We start from the raw sequence: 16,588 nt of genomic DNA on the forward strand, positions 1-16,588 counted from the left end.
CCCTCGCTCAATTCCTTCCAGTTCTGCTACCTATCAAGCCTTGTTTGGTCCCGCTTCGTGGGCCAAATATTTTGATCTCCCTCTTGATTCTGCGCCTCCTGACGATTTCTCCCTCCATCGACATCTCGTTGATTCCGTGGATGCCTCCATTACTTTCAACCCCACTCGTCTCGGTACACGTGTCGTTGCTGCTCCTTCTCAGGATGCTGCTTCCCGCTTGGCTGCCTTATCCTGCCTTGGCGAGACCCCTGTTCGGGTCTCGAAGAACGCTCAGTTGAACGCCAGTGTTGGCACTATTTTGCTCCCGCCCCATGTCGCGACCGGTGTTCGGGACCTGCGCGACTGCCACGACGATATTCAACATATCCTTGCTGCCCAGGGCCATTCTATTCTCCAGGTGGACACGTTTACTCGTCCCCCTCGTGGTAGTCGTCGTCAACCCCTCCGGGTTGTGAAGATTACCTTTGACGGTAGGACCCTTCCACCCTCTGTCATTCTTGCTGATGCCAGGTGCTCTGTCCAGGAGTACATTACTTCTCCTCGGCTCTGCAACAAGTGCTGGAGGTTTGGGCATGGTGCCCTCCGCTGCTCCGGGACTGTCTCTCTCTGTCCTTTGTGTGGTGGCGAAGGTCACTCTAAGTCGGAGTGCACTTCTCCCCAGGCTCGTTGCCTCAACTGCGGTGAGGCCCATCCTACCTTCTCCCGTGCGTGTGTCCATTACAAGCTTGAGGCAGCCATCCTCAACTTGAAGCACTGGGAGCGTTTATCTTTTCCTGAGGCGAGACGCCAGGTTCGCCGGCTCCCGCCTTATGCTAATATCTCTTATGCTCGCGTGTTGCCCTCTTCCTCTCCTCGTCCTTCCCGCCTTCCTCAGACTCACAACCGTTTCCGGGCCTTGGACCCTGATGCGCCCACTGCCCCCTCCTTTGTTCCTTTGGGTTCTCTCCCGAAGGATCCTCCTCCTGGTCCTCTGTCTGGGGTTCCCCTTCCTTCTACCCGGTCTGTCGTGTCTCCTGTGTCTTCTTCCTCGTCCCCCTCCGATCCTCCTTCCCATCCTCTTCCTCCATCTATCGGCTCTCCCCACCGTCTGTCGGTGCGGGCGGATGTCCATCGCTCTCCTAACGGCCGTCGTATGTGCTCTCGTTCGGCTTCTCCTGTTGAGACACTGGAATCCGTTGCCCGGTACGTAGTTGCTGGGACACCGGTCTCTTTAAGTCAGAAGCGTAAGCCTGGCTCCTCTCCTTCCTCTTCCCCGGCGGGTAAGAAGGCTTCGCTTTCTTCCTCAGCTCCTACTTCTAGCTCTGTTGCTCCTTCCCCTCCCGTTTCAGTGATTACGCCCCCTGTTCCTGCTATGGAGGTTTCTTTGGCCCCTGCTTCCCTTTCGGTTGCTGCTCTTGCTGAGGTGCGCTCCCCTCTTTCTACTCCCCCTCTTCCTGCTGCTGTCCTTGACTGCTCCTCTCCGTTGTCTCCTCTTCCTCCTCCTCCTCCTCCGGACCCCGCCCGCCCACCTCTGATCTGTTCTCCCGTTTCCTTCCCTCCGTCTTTGCTCAGTTTACCCATGCCCCCTAACCCTGACTTTGCTGACCCTGATATTCTTTAACGTGCTCTGTTGCTCTTTCGCCTTTGTTTCTTCCTTGTTCTCTGTTTTTGTCCTTTCTCTTCTCGTCGTTGTCCATTCTCCAATGGAACGTTCGAGGTTATTACGCCAATTTCCTCGAACTCCAACTTCTGATTTCGCGGTTTTCGCCCCTTTGTGTCTGTCTCCAGGAGCCAATGCTTGGTGCTCGTCCTGGTCGTTTTCGTGGCTATTCCTTTCTCTCTCCCCCCCCCCCCAGCCATTGCTGGGGCTTCTAATTCTTCTGCTCTCTTGATTCATGCTGATGTTCCCTTTGTTCCTTTGCTTTTCCTTCGCCTCTCCATTGTTCTGCTGCTTGTGTCTTTGTGGGGAAATGGTACACAGTTTGTTCCATTTATCTCCCCCCGAGTGTCCCGCTCTCTCTTCCTGATTTGAAACACCTCCTAGACTCCTTGCCGGAGCCTGTGCCCCTGCTGGGTGACTTCAATTGTCGTCATTCTCTTTGGGGTGATGTTCTGACGAATACCCGGGGTCGCCTCCTTGAGCCGTTTCTCCTCTCTTCTTCCCTGTCTCTTCTGAATTCTGGTGAGCCCACTCATTTGGACTCTCGGACTCGCACCCTTTCTTGTCTTGATCTTTCTCTCTGCTCTTCTTCTCTTTACTTAGATTTCACGTGGCAGGTTCTTGATGACCTCCATGGAAGTGATCATTTCCCCATCCTTGTTTCCTTTTTCTCTTTTCGCCCTTCCCTCTCTTTCCCTAGGTGGCAGTTTGCTAAGGCAGACTGGACCCTATTTACCCTCAGTGCTGCTCTCTCTGACCTCTCCCTTCTGCCTCTCTCTCGCGCTCTCCTCCTTTTTCATGACACTGTCTTCAACGCTGCCCTCCGCTCTATTCCTCGCTCTTCCTCTCGGGGTCCACGGAAATGCATTCCCTGGTGGAATGCGGACTGTGCTCGGGCTGTCCGCTGTAAGCGTGCAGCCTGGAAGAGGCACCACCGTAGGCAGACGACCGATTCTTTTCTTTTCTTTCGGAAAGCGAGTGCGGTGGCCCGTAGGGCCATCCGTACGGCTAAACGTGAATGTTGGGCATCTTATGTCTCAACAATTATGTCCGAAACCCCTCTGGCCCAGATCTGGAAGCGTATCCGCAAGATAGCGGGTAAGTTCGTTCCCGATGTTTCACCGGTCCTTCACCTCCATGATACTCTTGTGGCGGACCCGTTGCAGGTCGCTTCCGAACTGGGTTCCCACTTTTCTTCTGTTAGCTCTGGTCTTCATCTTCCCCAATCTTTCCTTCTTCGTAAACCTGTCCTTGAGTCTCGTCCTTTAGATTTCTGCACTCATCTTCAGCTTCCCTATAATGATCCCTTCTCTCTCTCTGAACTTCGTTCTGCCCTGGCCCTCTGCGGTTCTACGGCAGCGGGCTCCGATGGTATTCATTATGAGATGCTTCGCCATCTCCCTCCGAGCACGTCTCAGTATTTACTGAGTCTGTATAATTGGATCTGGGAGTCGTCGTCAGTCCCTGAGGACTGGCTCGATGCCGTTGTCCTCCCTGTTCGCAAACCGGGGTCTCTGGGTACTTCCCCTAAGGACTTTCGCCTTATTGCTCTCACAAGATTTGTCTGCAAACTCTTTGAACGTATGGGTAATGTTCGTCTGATGTGGTTCATGGAACACCATCACCTCCTCTCCCCTTCTCAATTTGGTTTCCGCAAGTGCCGCAGCACGACAGATGTCCTGGTGAACTTGGAGGTCTATATTCGTACTGCTTTTGCTGCGAAGACCTCCGTTGTTGCCGTCCTTTTTGACCTGGAAAAGGCTTATGACACCACTTGGCGTTATCATATCCTATCTCAACTTCATTCTTTTGGCCTTCGTGGTCATCTCCCTCTCTTTCTCCGCAGCTTCCTCTCTCGTCGTTCCTTTCGGGTGCGCCTTGGTACCGCTCTCTCTCCCTCTTTTCAGCAATACGAAGGTGTGCCCCAGGGTAGTGTTCTGAGCACTACTCTTTTTCTGGTTGCCCTCACTTGTCTTCTTTCCTCTCTTCCTTCTGGTGTCTTCTCCGCCCTCTATGTCGATGATCTTACCCTTTGTTGTCAGGGTGATGATTCGCCTCTCCTTCAACGCCGGCTTCAACTTGCAATTGATGCCGTGTCGTCTTGGGCCACAGATCATGGCTTCAAGTTCTCTACTTCTAAGACTTGTGCCATGACTTTTACGCGGAAACGGGTAGTTCTTCGTCCCTCTTTGTCACTTTATGGTCATCCCCTTGAATACAAAGATTCCGCGAAGCTTTTGGGGTTATTCCTTGACACTCGTTTGTCTTGGTCTCCCCATATCTCTTACCTCCGTGTTGAGTGCTCTAAGGCCCTTACCCTCCTTCGGGTCTTGTCCCATACTTCTTGGGGGGCAGATAGGCGCACTCTACTTGCTTTGCATTCCTCTCTCGTCCTGTCTAAGCTCGATTATGGTTGCCCTGCTTACTCGTCTGCTTCTCCTTCTACTCTTCGCCGTCTTGATGCTTTGCACCATACTGGGTTGCGCCTCAGTTCTGGTGCCTTTCGTTCGACTCCCATCCTTAGCTTGTATGTTGACACTGGCTTCCTGTCTCTCCAGGACCGCCGTGATCGCTACTGTCTTCGCTATCTTGCGTGGTCCTTGCAACATCCTTCCTCTCGCCTCTGTCGTGCTTTAACTTTTACCCCTCCTGCGGTTCCTGTTCCTCTTCACCACCTCCCTCTTTCTGTCCGGTTATCTCGCCTGCAGGATTCTCTTTCCGTTCGTATTTCTGATGTTTCTCCTCGTGTTGTTCCTTCTTTGCCCCCGTGGAGGGTCCCTCTTCCGCGGTTTTGTACATCCTTGACCCGTATCACTAAAGCTTTTACCCCTCCTACGGTTCTAAAACGCCTTTTCCTCGAGCACTTTTCTTCTCCCGCTCCGTTTCTGTCTTCACCGATGGGTCTAAGTCAGCGGACGGTGTTGGCTACTCTGTTGTTTTTCCTGATCGCACTTATATGTGTCGCTTGCCTCCGGAGACTAGCATCTTTACAGCGGAACTTTATGCTATTCTCTATGCTCTTCGTCTCCTGCTTTCTCGTTGTCAGTCTTCCTTTGTAGTTGTTGACTCTCGTAGTGCCCTCATGGCTCTCGGGTCCTTTAATCCGGTTCATCCAGTAGTTGTCAAGATCCAGCATTGGCTGTTTCTCGTTCACAGTAAATTTAAGTCGGTTGAGTTTTGTTGGGTTCCCAGCCATATTGGCGTGTCTTTAAATGAACGTGCGGATGCTGCCGCCAAGGAAGCTGTCCGCTCTTGTCCCATCTCTCGTAAAGGCATTCCGTATTCCGACTTTTACCCGGTTATCCATTCCTCAGTCCTTACCCGTTGGCAGGCTTCTTGGTTGTCTGTTACTGGTAACAAGCTCCGTACTCTTAAATGTTGTGTTTCCTCGTGGCCGTCCTCCTTCCACCGTAACCGGCGGTGGGAAACAGCTCTGGCGAGGTTGCGTATTGGCCATACTCGCTTAACCCATGGTCACTTGATGGAGTGCCGCCCTGCTCCTTATTGTCCTAGTTGCATTGTCCCTCTTACGGTCATGCATGTCCTTCTTGAATGTCCTGACTTCCAGGACGAGCGTGTGTCTTGCTTTCCGACCGCCCCTCGCGGTCGCCTGTCCCTCGATAGAATTCTTGGTGACTCGGATACTTTTGATATCGTTCGCCTTATGTGTTTTTGTTCTCGTATTGGCATCCTTGGTGATATTTAGCGCCCTCTGATTATTTTGCGTATTTGATGGTGCTACATAGCCTTCCCGGTTTGGTGCCTTCTTTTGATAATTACTTACTTGACTCCCCCCCTCCTTCCCCCCCCCCCACACACATTGACCGCAGTATGTCTAAGGTTACTTTCCACTCTCGCTTACCAAGGGTATAACCCCCCCCCCCCCAACACACACACATGCATCAGATTCTTAACTTACAATATTTATGATTTACCAATTTATGTTACTACACTGACTCTCAATTTCACAATATTGTATAAACTTTGATGAATCGCTAGTCTTTGGGTCATCCAATAATGTTAGCAAACTTCTAGATGTTACCACTGCTAGGTTTTGGCTCAGCTACAAGTACCCCTGGGAGTTTGTAACATCTGATGATGTAGATTTGACTAAATGTAAACTCTGTCAGCAGAACTATTCGCATACTTTGCGTCATTATATAATGGAATGTGAAAAAATCGCTGAATTTAAACATAACAACATCAATAGTGACCATGAAATGTATAAGTACTTCATTCATAATGATGTGCTGCCCGAAATCTTAGCGAAGTATCCAAATTTGCTTACTGTAGGTAATGCATGCACATGACTGTAAAGCTGCCGCCCAGTTGGGTAAGTGTGCAGCACATGACTGTAAAGCTGCCGCCCAGTTGGGTGGGTATGGAGCACATGACTGTAAAGCTGCCGCCCAGTTGGGTGGGTATGGAGCACATGACTGTAAAGCTGCCGCCCAGTTGGGTGGGTGTGAAGCACATGACTGTAAAGCTGCCGCCCAGTTGGGTGGGTGTGGAGCAAGACTAGTAACTGTGCGACTCCTCATAGATGTAAAGTGCCTTGTATAGTGACTGTTGTGAGCCCCTTGTTGAATTATTTGTGACACAGAAGATTACTGATGTGTGTATTTGTGTGGCTGATTAAATATGTATGTGTATGTATATATGTATACGTGTGAATATGTACATGTATGCATAAGTATGTGTACATTAATAATTTTGTAACTAGCGTCAAAAGATTGTTATTTGCTTAGCTAAACGAACTAGAGGGTTCAGTTCCTGAACCGATTATGTGCCTCTGTAATCCTTTACACCACTGCCCACGGGATGTGTATTATGGGGTGCATAATAAAGAAAGAAAATAAATGGACCGAACCCCACAATTCATTTAGCTAAGCAAGTTACAATCTTGATGAGCTAGTTACAAAATTCACTATAAGTCGTCACATCATACATGGGTTCGAGATGGACCACAAGTAGTGCATTACATAATTTATCAGTATTGTGCAGCCTGTGATCCCCGCGTGGCTGGATACTGATACCTAGGTAGTTTTCATGTGTCCCGACACTGGCGATAAGGTGGTAATTATTTATTTAACTTAACCCTCAAACCGCGCATATCATATATAAATGATATCAGTGACAAAACCGAAACCGCGCACATCATTTATATATGATTTCGTGTCTAGCGCTATAATTTAAACGCCCCGCCTGGGATAGGGGCAGCTATAGTACAGCCACGACTGATAGTTGCCAGATGCCACCTAGAAAAAAAATCCAGGCCAACATTCTTGGGTGTTACAGCGTCAGTATTGAGCAAGCCACCAAGGCTGGCGCACGCAGCACGAGCTCACAGCACCGCTGTTCAGCTTGTGACCACAGCATCGCCTACAAATACCATAATATAAATGATACTGCTATTATTTAGCAGTGATAGTATTACTGAAGCCCCCTTACTGTGATAAAACTGACCAGGATTCTGATAATAGCAGGATTGTGGTGATATTTAGCGCTGTGCTCCATGGAGGGAGGAGTAAGGCTGTGGGAGGGAGGGTTGTGGCGTCGTCTTCTGACTGTGTGTGGCCACCATTTATTGACTGCACTCACCATACCAGCTTAGTGGTTTGCTATGGTGAACACAAATGTAGATACTTATATATAACGTGTGTATAGTGTGAGATAACAGCAAGAGGAGAAGGTTGGGAGCCGCCATTTTGGTGAGGAAGGAGCGTCATCTGCACGACTTGGCATGGTGTTTACTGATGGCCAGTATGGTCTTTGGGCACCATACCAGCTTATTTGTACTGGTATGGTGAATAAAACAGGTAGATACTTATACAAAAAGTGTGTATATAGCGTAATAACACCACAAATAATATTATTGGAGGACAAATATTAGCGAGTCTGGCCTTGAGGGCGGCCGCCGATCAGCTGAGTAGCTACGTCTTTGTGCCTTTACTCACCATACAAGCTTAGATGTACAGTTATGGTGAACAAAACATGTAAATATGTATATATAACGTCTGTGTATAGTGAATAAATACAAAAACAGTATTGTGGGAGGTGAATGAGGGTGAGTGAGGTGGTGTTGAGGGAGGGAGTGGCAGTGAGGGGCTCGCTGGTGGTTGGCGGTCACTCCTCGTTGCTTTTTGACTCACAAGACCAACTTAGTAGTTCGTTATGGTGTACAAAACATGCAGATACTTATATATAACCTGTGTATATAGTGTAAAAACAGCAAAACTATTTGTTTATTGTTTTATGAACATAATAATTGAATCACTAATATGCACACCATAATTTTGAGTACAGCATTGGTTCACACATTTTATAATATAAATATACCACAATTCACTGTATGGAATAATATTACTGCAAAAAACTAAGAAAAAATCAATCAAAGACATTGAAATAATTAGCTAATAATATATTTGTGGCAACTGCTGTCTGGCAGCTCGGGCGGAGTAGACCTCGTCTGGCGAAGGCTCTGCCAATGCCCCTTTTTTGCCACACTTCCCTACCCTATTGCGGCTAAAATATGCCACCTACGATTTTTTTGTTATTTTTTCCATGATCAGGGAACGAAAATGAACACTTCTATAAGACGAAAGAATTTTTTCAATTTTTTTTTTTTGCGCCTGTGGATGTGAATTCCATTTGGGCCCCTAGCAGTTTGAAGGTTAAGAGATATATATTTTTAAATGTTGTCACATTAACGGCTACATCTTCCTTTCTTCTGACATATAGATTTTTAAGATTAATTAAAATATATGGAAACTAATTATACAATTTATTGGCTGGTGTGCAGGGCTTCACACTCTCAGAGCTAGCCATCAAGTAACTATCAAAACGCATATATCTTCGTTTTCACTACAGTTATATTTATGACAGGATTTTAAATGTAGCCTATATTTCTACCTTTCTGATGACATAAATACTTTCGTTAATTACAATATCTAGATCAAACTAACATTGATTTTCAAAAGGTTATATTTACCATCAATGGAGAGCATCAGCCAAGAAGCCTTCTTTAAAATATGAATATCTTTCCTCGCCCAATAAGATCTAATCTCTGAATAAAATGCAAAAAACAACTTGATTGTAACCTATCCACCGCTGCCCATTGGATGGGGGAGAGGGGGTTATGTGTAGGATAAACATATCAATTGTGACACTAGCCCTCCATATATGTCAGTTGCTTAAATTATAAACTGTACTTGTGGTCGGTCTCGAGCCCATTGTTGATGTGACGATGTGCATTGACTTTTGTAACTAGCTTATCAAGATTATAACTTGCTTGGCTATATGAATTGTGGGGCTCAGTCCCTGAGCCCAATATGTGCCTCTGTAACACTCCACTATCGCTCATAGGATGGGTATGGGGTGCATAATAAATGAACTAAACTAAGCTCTGCCATTTTGATAACATATACAATTATAAGCTTTATTTGTGAAGCTCAATTAATTAAACAATATATCACAGAGCCTGTAGGGTTCGGTGAGATGAGCGAAGAGACATGGGAGATTTTACATAAGTACAGTACATGGTAGTTTAAGTAGCGAACGCATGTCAACGAATAACGAGTATATATAACAAAACTATTCTCCCATGAAGTCGATTTAACTTCCAAACATATATTTTTTAATAAATGTTAAATGTTTTCTGGCTAGTTATGTTAGATTTTATTAAAAATACGTATTCTACTTGTTAACATTATAATTTAAATTTGTGATAATTTGTGCAGAGAAGTGCGACAACTGGATATGCCAACAAACACTTTCTTCTTCTTCTTGTTGATAGTAGGTGCAGTTTGCATGAAGGGTTTGTCCAAAACACTTTCCAAACAACGATATATCTTGGATAAGTCGCTCCACAACATTGACGCTTGGACCGTCGACTTCCTTTGATGCTACTTTTTTACTTATTTCATAATAAAATTATATTAGTTTGGAGTAAATATATGTTTTCTCATGTTCTGCATTCAGCACCCACATTATAGTGAGTAAATATACCATATTACTTCATTACTTAAATAATGCTAGGAGGGTTTGAGTAGCTTTGGGTCTTCAGTGGACAGAATCTCCAATAGATGGGGCGAGAGTCGCCCCCATCTCTCGCCCGAGCAAGAGTCGAAACTTAATTTAAAATTGATATATCTTTGTTCTCGAACATGATATATTTCATTTGGTGCAATCATAATAATGTTCATATCTCGGTTTTTCTGGGGGCATATAAGATTTTAGGCTTTATTAGCGTATCTTTGTTAATTATACAATATATCGGCAAGTGCGTAGGCGTCTGCACTCCATGCCTGACAAGGTACTGAGCGCTACTATAAAAACATATGTATCTTCACTTGAGCTATAAATATGTATATTGTAATGTATTTAAAATGAAGCTCTTATTTCTATCTTGCTTAAGACATATAAAACATTTGTGTTTATTAACGAATTTACGTGAAATGAACATTGATCTGAGAGAGAGTTCTCTGTCGTTCAGTCTGTATGGGGTGGGAGCTTCATAATTTTTAAAATACATGTATCTTCATTAGAACTTTAAATATGTCTATGGTAAAGTGTTTAAAGTGAAGCTTATATGTCTGCCTTTCTTGAGACATATAAAACATATATGTTTATTAACGAATTCACGTGAAATAAACATTGTTCTGAGAGAGAGTTGCTCGGTCGATCAATCTGTCCGGGGTCAAAGCTCGGCTATTATAAAAGTACACGTATCTTCGCTTTAAACTTAAATATGCCGATGGTAAGGTATTTAGAATGAAGCTTATATTTATATCTTTCTTGTGACATATAAAACTCTTACGTTTATTAAGGAATCTGTGTGAAATAGGCATGGTTCTGAGATGAATGCTGCAGTTTTCGAGCTCGACGAGCAATGAAAACTGCCCCTTTTATAAAACTACAAATATCTTCGGTTTTACTTAAAATATTTGTCTGGTAGAGGTTTAACATATAGATCGCATTTTTGTCTTTCTTCTGACTAATAAATAATTTTGGTTTAATAAGTCATCAAGATGTTTTCAACAATATTTCACATGTATTTCATGTGAACAATGTATTTCAACAATACAATACAACAAATACACACATTGGTACATTATTGCAAAGGCACTATACTATATACACACACACAAACACACACACACACACATATATATATATATATATATATATATATATATATATATATATATATATATATATATATATATATATATATATATATATTGTTGCAAGTCGAGCAACAAATATTTTACATTGAACAAGAAATGAGATTGGAAAAGCAGTATTGCCACCTCTGCAATACAGAAAAAAATAGACCCCAGACACACCCCTGTGGGTAGTAATGGACCCCCATACCGACACTATGAGGGGTAGTGGACCCCATAATAATACTATGGGCGGTAGTGAACACTATACAAACACTATGGGCGGTAGTGAACACTATACAAACACTATGGGCGGTAGTTGACTTCATAGCGACCCTGTGGGCGGTAGTGGACCCCCTGCCGACCCTGTAGGCGGTAATGGACCCCCTGCCGACCCTGTGGGCGGCAGTGGACCCCCCTACCAACCCTGTGGGCGGTAGTGGACCCCTACCGACCCTGTGGTCACCCTACCGACCCTGTGGGCGGTAGTGAACCCCATACCGACCCTGTGGGTGTCAGTGGACTCCATACCGACCCTGTGGGTGGCAGTGGACCCCATACCAACCCTGTGGGCGGTAGTGAACCCCCTACCGACCCTGTGGGCGGCAGTTGACCCCCTACCAATCCTGTGGACCCTTTACAGACCCTGTGGGCGGCAGTGGACCCTATGTACTAATCCTGTGGGCAATACTGGACTCTATACTCATCCTGTGGGCGGCAATGGACGCCATACACATCCAGTGGGTGTTATTGGACCCCATACCCATCCTGTGGGTGGTTGTGAACCCCATACCCATCCTGTCGGTGGTAGTGGACGCCATACACATCCAGTGGATGGTATTGGACCCCATACCCTTCCTGTGGGTGGAAGTGATCCCCAAGTTTGCAGTAGTTTACCCCATAAACATTCCAACATAACATCGTTTTCTGTTAGCGTTCCTACAAACATTCTTTAAAGATTTTTAAAGCGTAAACTATGGTATATAATATTGATTGGTGAAGCACTGTTATTCTATGTAATAATTTGTAGTGCTTATTATAATTTACTAAGAACAACTAATATTTCTCAAAGCAAAACTACAAGCCTTCAATAGTATGTAGCTGATCTGTAATATTCTAAGAGCATGGACATTAGTAGGGAAATTTCACAACCCATGTGGGACCTGAAAACTACAATTTTCATTATAATTGAACCAATCACGACTATTCTGCCATCTACGTTGATGGACGAGTACTGTGAGACGTAAATTGGTACGTGAGGAAGAGTTTGGGCCTTGGTAAAAAAGGTAACTGGAAATATATCACATATGTACTAAATCACATTCAACATATTGACTTTAAGCATTAAGTCATATATATGCTGTCTTGTGTGAGAACGGGTTGGCCAGTAGAGGGGGCTGCAGCTACAGGTCCAGCGTAAACCCTCTGCCAGTAGACGGGGGCTGGAGCTACAGGTCCAGCACCAACCTCCTGCCAGTAGAGGGGGGCTGGAGCTACAGGTCCAGCACTAACCCCCTGCCAGTAGAGGGAGGCTGGAGCTACAGGTCCAGCACCAACCCCCTGCTAGTAGAGTGGGTGCTGAAGCTTAAGGTCCAGCACCAACTCTCTTGCCAGTAGAGGGGGCTGGAGCTACAAGTCCAGCACCAATCACCTGCCAGTATAGGGGAACTGGAGCTACAGGTCCAGCACTAACCCTTTCAAATAGAGGAGGGGCTGGAGCTACAGGTCCAGCATCAACCCCCTGCCAGTAGAGGGGGGCTGGAGCTACAGGTCCAGCACTAACCCTCTGCCAGTAGAGGGGGGGCTGGAGCTACAGGTTCAGCACCAAACCCCTTCAAATAGAGGGGGGGGGCTGGAGCTACAGGTCAAGCACTAACCCTTTGCCAGTAGAGGGGGGCTGTAGCTATAGGTCCAGCATCAACCCCCTGCCAGTAGAGGGGGCAGGAGCTACAGGTGCAGCACCAACCCCACTGCCAGTAGAGGGGGGCTGGAGGTACAGGTCCAGCACCATCCCCCTGCCAGTAGAGGGGGGGCTGGAGCTACAGGTCCAGCACCAACCCTCTGCCAGTAGAGGGGGGGCTGGAGCTACAGGTACAGCACCAACCCCCTGCCAGTAGAGGGGGCGCTGAAGCTACAGGTCCAGCATCAACCCCTTGCCAATAGAGGGGGGGATGGAGCTACAGGTCCAGCACCAACCCCCTGCCAGTAGAGGCGGGCTGGAGGTATAGGTTCGGAACCAACCCCTTGCCAGTAGAGGGGGGCAGGAGCTACAGGTCTAGCACCAACCCCTTGCCAGTAGAGGGGGGCTGGGGAGATACAGGTCCAGCACCAACCCCCCCTGCCAGTAGAGGGGGGCTGGAGCTACAGGCTCAGCATCAACCCCTTGCCAATAGAGGGGGGTATGGAGCTACAGGTCCAGCACCAACCCCCGGCCATTAGAGAAGGGCTGGAAGTACAGCACCAACCCCCTGCCAGTAGAGGGGGGCTGGAGCTACAGGTCCTGCATCAACAACCTGCCAGTAGAGGTGGGGCTCGAGCTACAGGTCCAGCACCAACCCCCTACCAGTAGAGGGGGGGCTGGAGCTACAGGTCCAGCACTAACCCTCTGTCAGCAGAGGGGGTGCTGGAGCTACAGGTCGAGCACCAACCCACTGCCAGTAGAGGGGGGGGGGGCTGGAGCTACAGGTCCTGCATCAACAACCTGCCAGTAGAGGGGGGGCTGGAGCTACAGGTCCAGCACCAACCCCCTCCCAGAAGAGGTGATCTGGAGCTACAGGTCCAGCATTAACCCCCTGCCACTAAAGGTGGGCTGGAGCTACAGGTCCAGAACCAACCCCCTGCCAGTAGAGGGGGTTTCTGGACTTACAGGTCCAGCACCAACCCCCTGCCAGTAGAAGGGGTCTGGAGCTACAGGTCCAGCACCATCCCCCTGCCAGTAGACATGGGCTGGACTTACAGGTCTAGCACCAACCCTTTGCCAGTAGAGGGGGGCTGGAGCTACAGGTCCAGCACCAACCCCCTGCCAGTAGATGGGGTTTCAGGACTTACAGGTCCAGCACCAACCCCTTGCCAGTAGAGGTGGGCTGGAGCTACAGGTCCAGCACCAACCCCCTGCCAGTAGAAGAGGGCTGGAGCTACAGGTGCAGCACTAACCCCCTGCCAGTAGAGGGGGGCTGGAGTTTCAGGTCCAGCACCAATCCCCTGCTAGTAGAGGGGGGCTGGAGCTACAGGTCCAGCACCAACCCCCTGTCAGTAGAGGGGGGCTGGAGCTACAGGTCCAGCACCAACCCCCTGCCAGTAGAGGGGGGGCTGGAGCTACCGGTCCAGCACCAATCCCCAGCCAGTAGAGGGGAGCTGGAGCTACAGGTCCAACACCAACCCCCTGCCAGTAGAGGGGGGGGGACTGACACTGCCCACAGGTGATAATGGGGCTGACACTGCCCACAGGTGATAATGGGGCTGGCACTGCCCACAGGTGATAATGGAGCTTACACTGACCACAGGTTACAATGGGACTGACACTGACCACAGGTTATAATGGGGCTGACACTGCCCACTGGTGATAATAAGGCTGACACTGCCCACTGGTGATAATGGGGCTGACACTGTCCACAGGTGATAATGGTGCTGACACTGACCACAGGTGATAATGGGGCTGACACTGACCACAGGTTATAATGGGGCTGACACTGCCCACTGGTGATAATAGGGCTGACACTGAACACCGGTGATAATGGGGCTGACACTGTCCACAGGTGATAATGGGGCTGACACTGACCATAGGTGATAATGGGGCTGACACTGTTCACAGGTGATAATGGGGCTGACACTGACCACAGGTGATAATGGGGCTGACACTGGCCACAAGTGATAATGAGGCTGACACCGACCACAGGTCATAATGGGGCTGACACTGACCACAGGTCTTAATGGGGCTGACACTGACCACAGGTCATAATGGGGCTGACACTGAGCACAGGTCATAATGGGGCTGATACTGACCACAGGTGATAATGGGGCTGATACTGACCACAGGTGATAATGGGGCTGACACTGTCCACAGGTGATAATGGGGCTGACACTGTCCACAGGTGATAATGGGGCTGACACTGTCCACAGGTGATAATGGGGCTGACACTGTCCACAGGTGATAATGGGGCTGACACTGTCCACAGGTGATAATGGGGCTGACACTGTCCACAGGTTGAGGACCTCCGCAGGATGAGGGAGCCCGTCAAGAGGCTGGTGGAGTCTGGCCGGGTGTTGGCCGTCCAGGAAGACCAAGATGGCCTCCGCTCCGCCAGGATAACTTTACAAGATGGACAGCTGTACCTCCACCCACTCCTGCGTCAGCCAATGCCCGCCCACGCCCACACCCTCCAGGTTACTTTATTACACCCACTAGTCTTACTGACATTACTGACTTACTGAGTTTTGATACCTAATATGATAACATCTTGTTACACAGTTACCAGCATGATTTATTTGATTTTCTGCAGGAAAGTGAGGTTGTGGGCGTGCTGGAGCCCTCCTGCACCCTGGCGTTCCTTGACCTCGGGTGGGCGGGGTCAACAAGAGGGCGGGTCACCATCCGGCTGACCCCTGACACTCCGGTGGCCAGACAGTTTGTGTTGTTGTGTACGAGCCAGCGGGGCCACACCTACCGCAACACTAAACTGTTGTGGGTGTGGGCCGAGGGGCAGCCGGGGGAGTGTGTGGTGGGCGGAGACTACGAGACTAATGATGGTAAGGGAGGAGCCCCACTGCTGCCTCACCTCCAGGGCCAGTACCGGAGGTCAGGCCGGGCAGGAGCTGTGTGCGTGTTCGGTGGGCCGGGGGATCCCAGGTGTGCCCTGTTCGTCGTCACCACCAGGGACTGCCAGGTTGGTGACCAGTGGTCATATGTCTTCGGCGATGTGGTGAGCGGCCTGGATGTGGTGATGGCAGCAGTCAACCACAGTGACATTAGGGAGGTGACTGTGGTGGACTGTGGTGTTGTGCTGCCACTCTAGTTCACTGTACCATCACCATCACTACTGTGGTGTTGTGCTGCCACTCTAGTTCACTGTACCACCACCATCACTACTGTGGTGTTGTGCTGCCACTCTAGTTCACTGTACCACCACCATCACTACTGTGGTGTTGTGCTGCCACTCTAGTTCACTGTACCACCACCATCACTACTGTGGTGTTGTGCTGCCACTCTAGTTCACTGTACCACCACCATCACTACTGTGGTGTTGTGATGCCACTCTAGTTCACTGTACCACCACCATCACTACTGTGGTGTTGTGCTACCACTCTAGTTCACTCTACCATCACCATCACTACTGTGGTGTTGTGCTGCCACTCTAGTTCACTGTACCATCACTATCACTACTGTGGTGTTGTGCTGCCACTCAGTTCACTGTACCACCACTACTGTGGTGTTGTGCTGACACTCTAGTTCACTGTACCACCACTATCACTACTGTGGTGTTGTGCTGACACTCTAGTTCACTGTACCATCACTATCACTACTGTGGTGTTGTGCTGCCACTCTAGTTCACTGTATCTCCACTACTGTGGTGTTGTGCTACCACTCTAGTTCACTGTACCACCACCATCACTACTGTGGTGTTGTGCTGCCACTCTAGTTCACTGTACCACCACCATCACTACTGTGGTGTTGTGCTGCCGCTCTAGTTCACTGTACCATCACTACTGTGGTGTTGTGCGGCCACTCTAGTTCACTGTACCATCACTACTGTGGTGTTGTGCTGCCACTCTAGTTCACTGTACCATC

General features: G+C 48.4%; 1 protein-coding gene across 1 annotated transcript in view; it reads left to right on the top strand.

The window, feature by feature from the left end:
* Positions 1-15,179, top strand: part of LOC138372112 (tripartite motif-containing protein 59-like) — an 85,820-nt gene extending 70,641 nt beyond the window's left edge. Inside the window, exon 4 of the mRNA XM_069337405.1 lies at positions 15,007-15,179. The gene's annotated coding sequence lies outside the window, so the exon portion shown is untranslated. The remainder of the gene's footprint in view (positions 1-15,006) is intronic.
* Positions 15,180-16,588: the final 1,409 nt, after the last annotated feature.

This window comes from Procambarus clarkii, chromosome 37 (assembly GCF_040958095.1).
Source record: "Procambarus clarkii isolate CNS0578487 chromosome 37, FALCON_Pclarkii_2.0, whole genome shotgun sequence".
Classification (NCBI taxonomy): domain Eukaryota; kingdom Metazoa; phylum Arthropoda; class Malacostraca; order Decapoda; family Cambaridae; genus Procambarus; species Procambarus clarkii.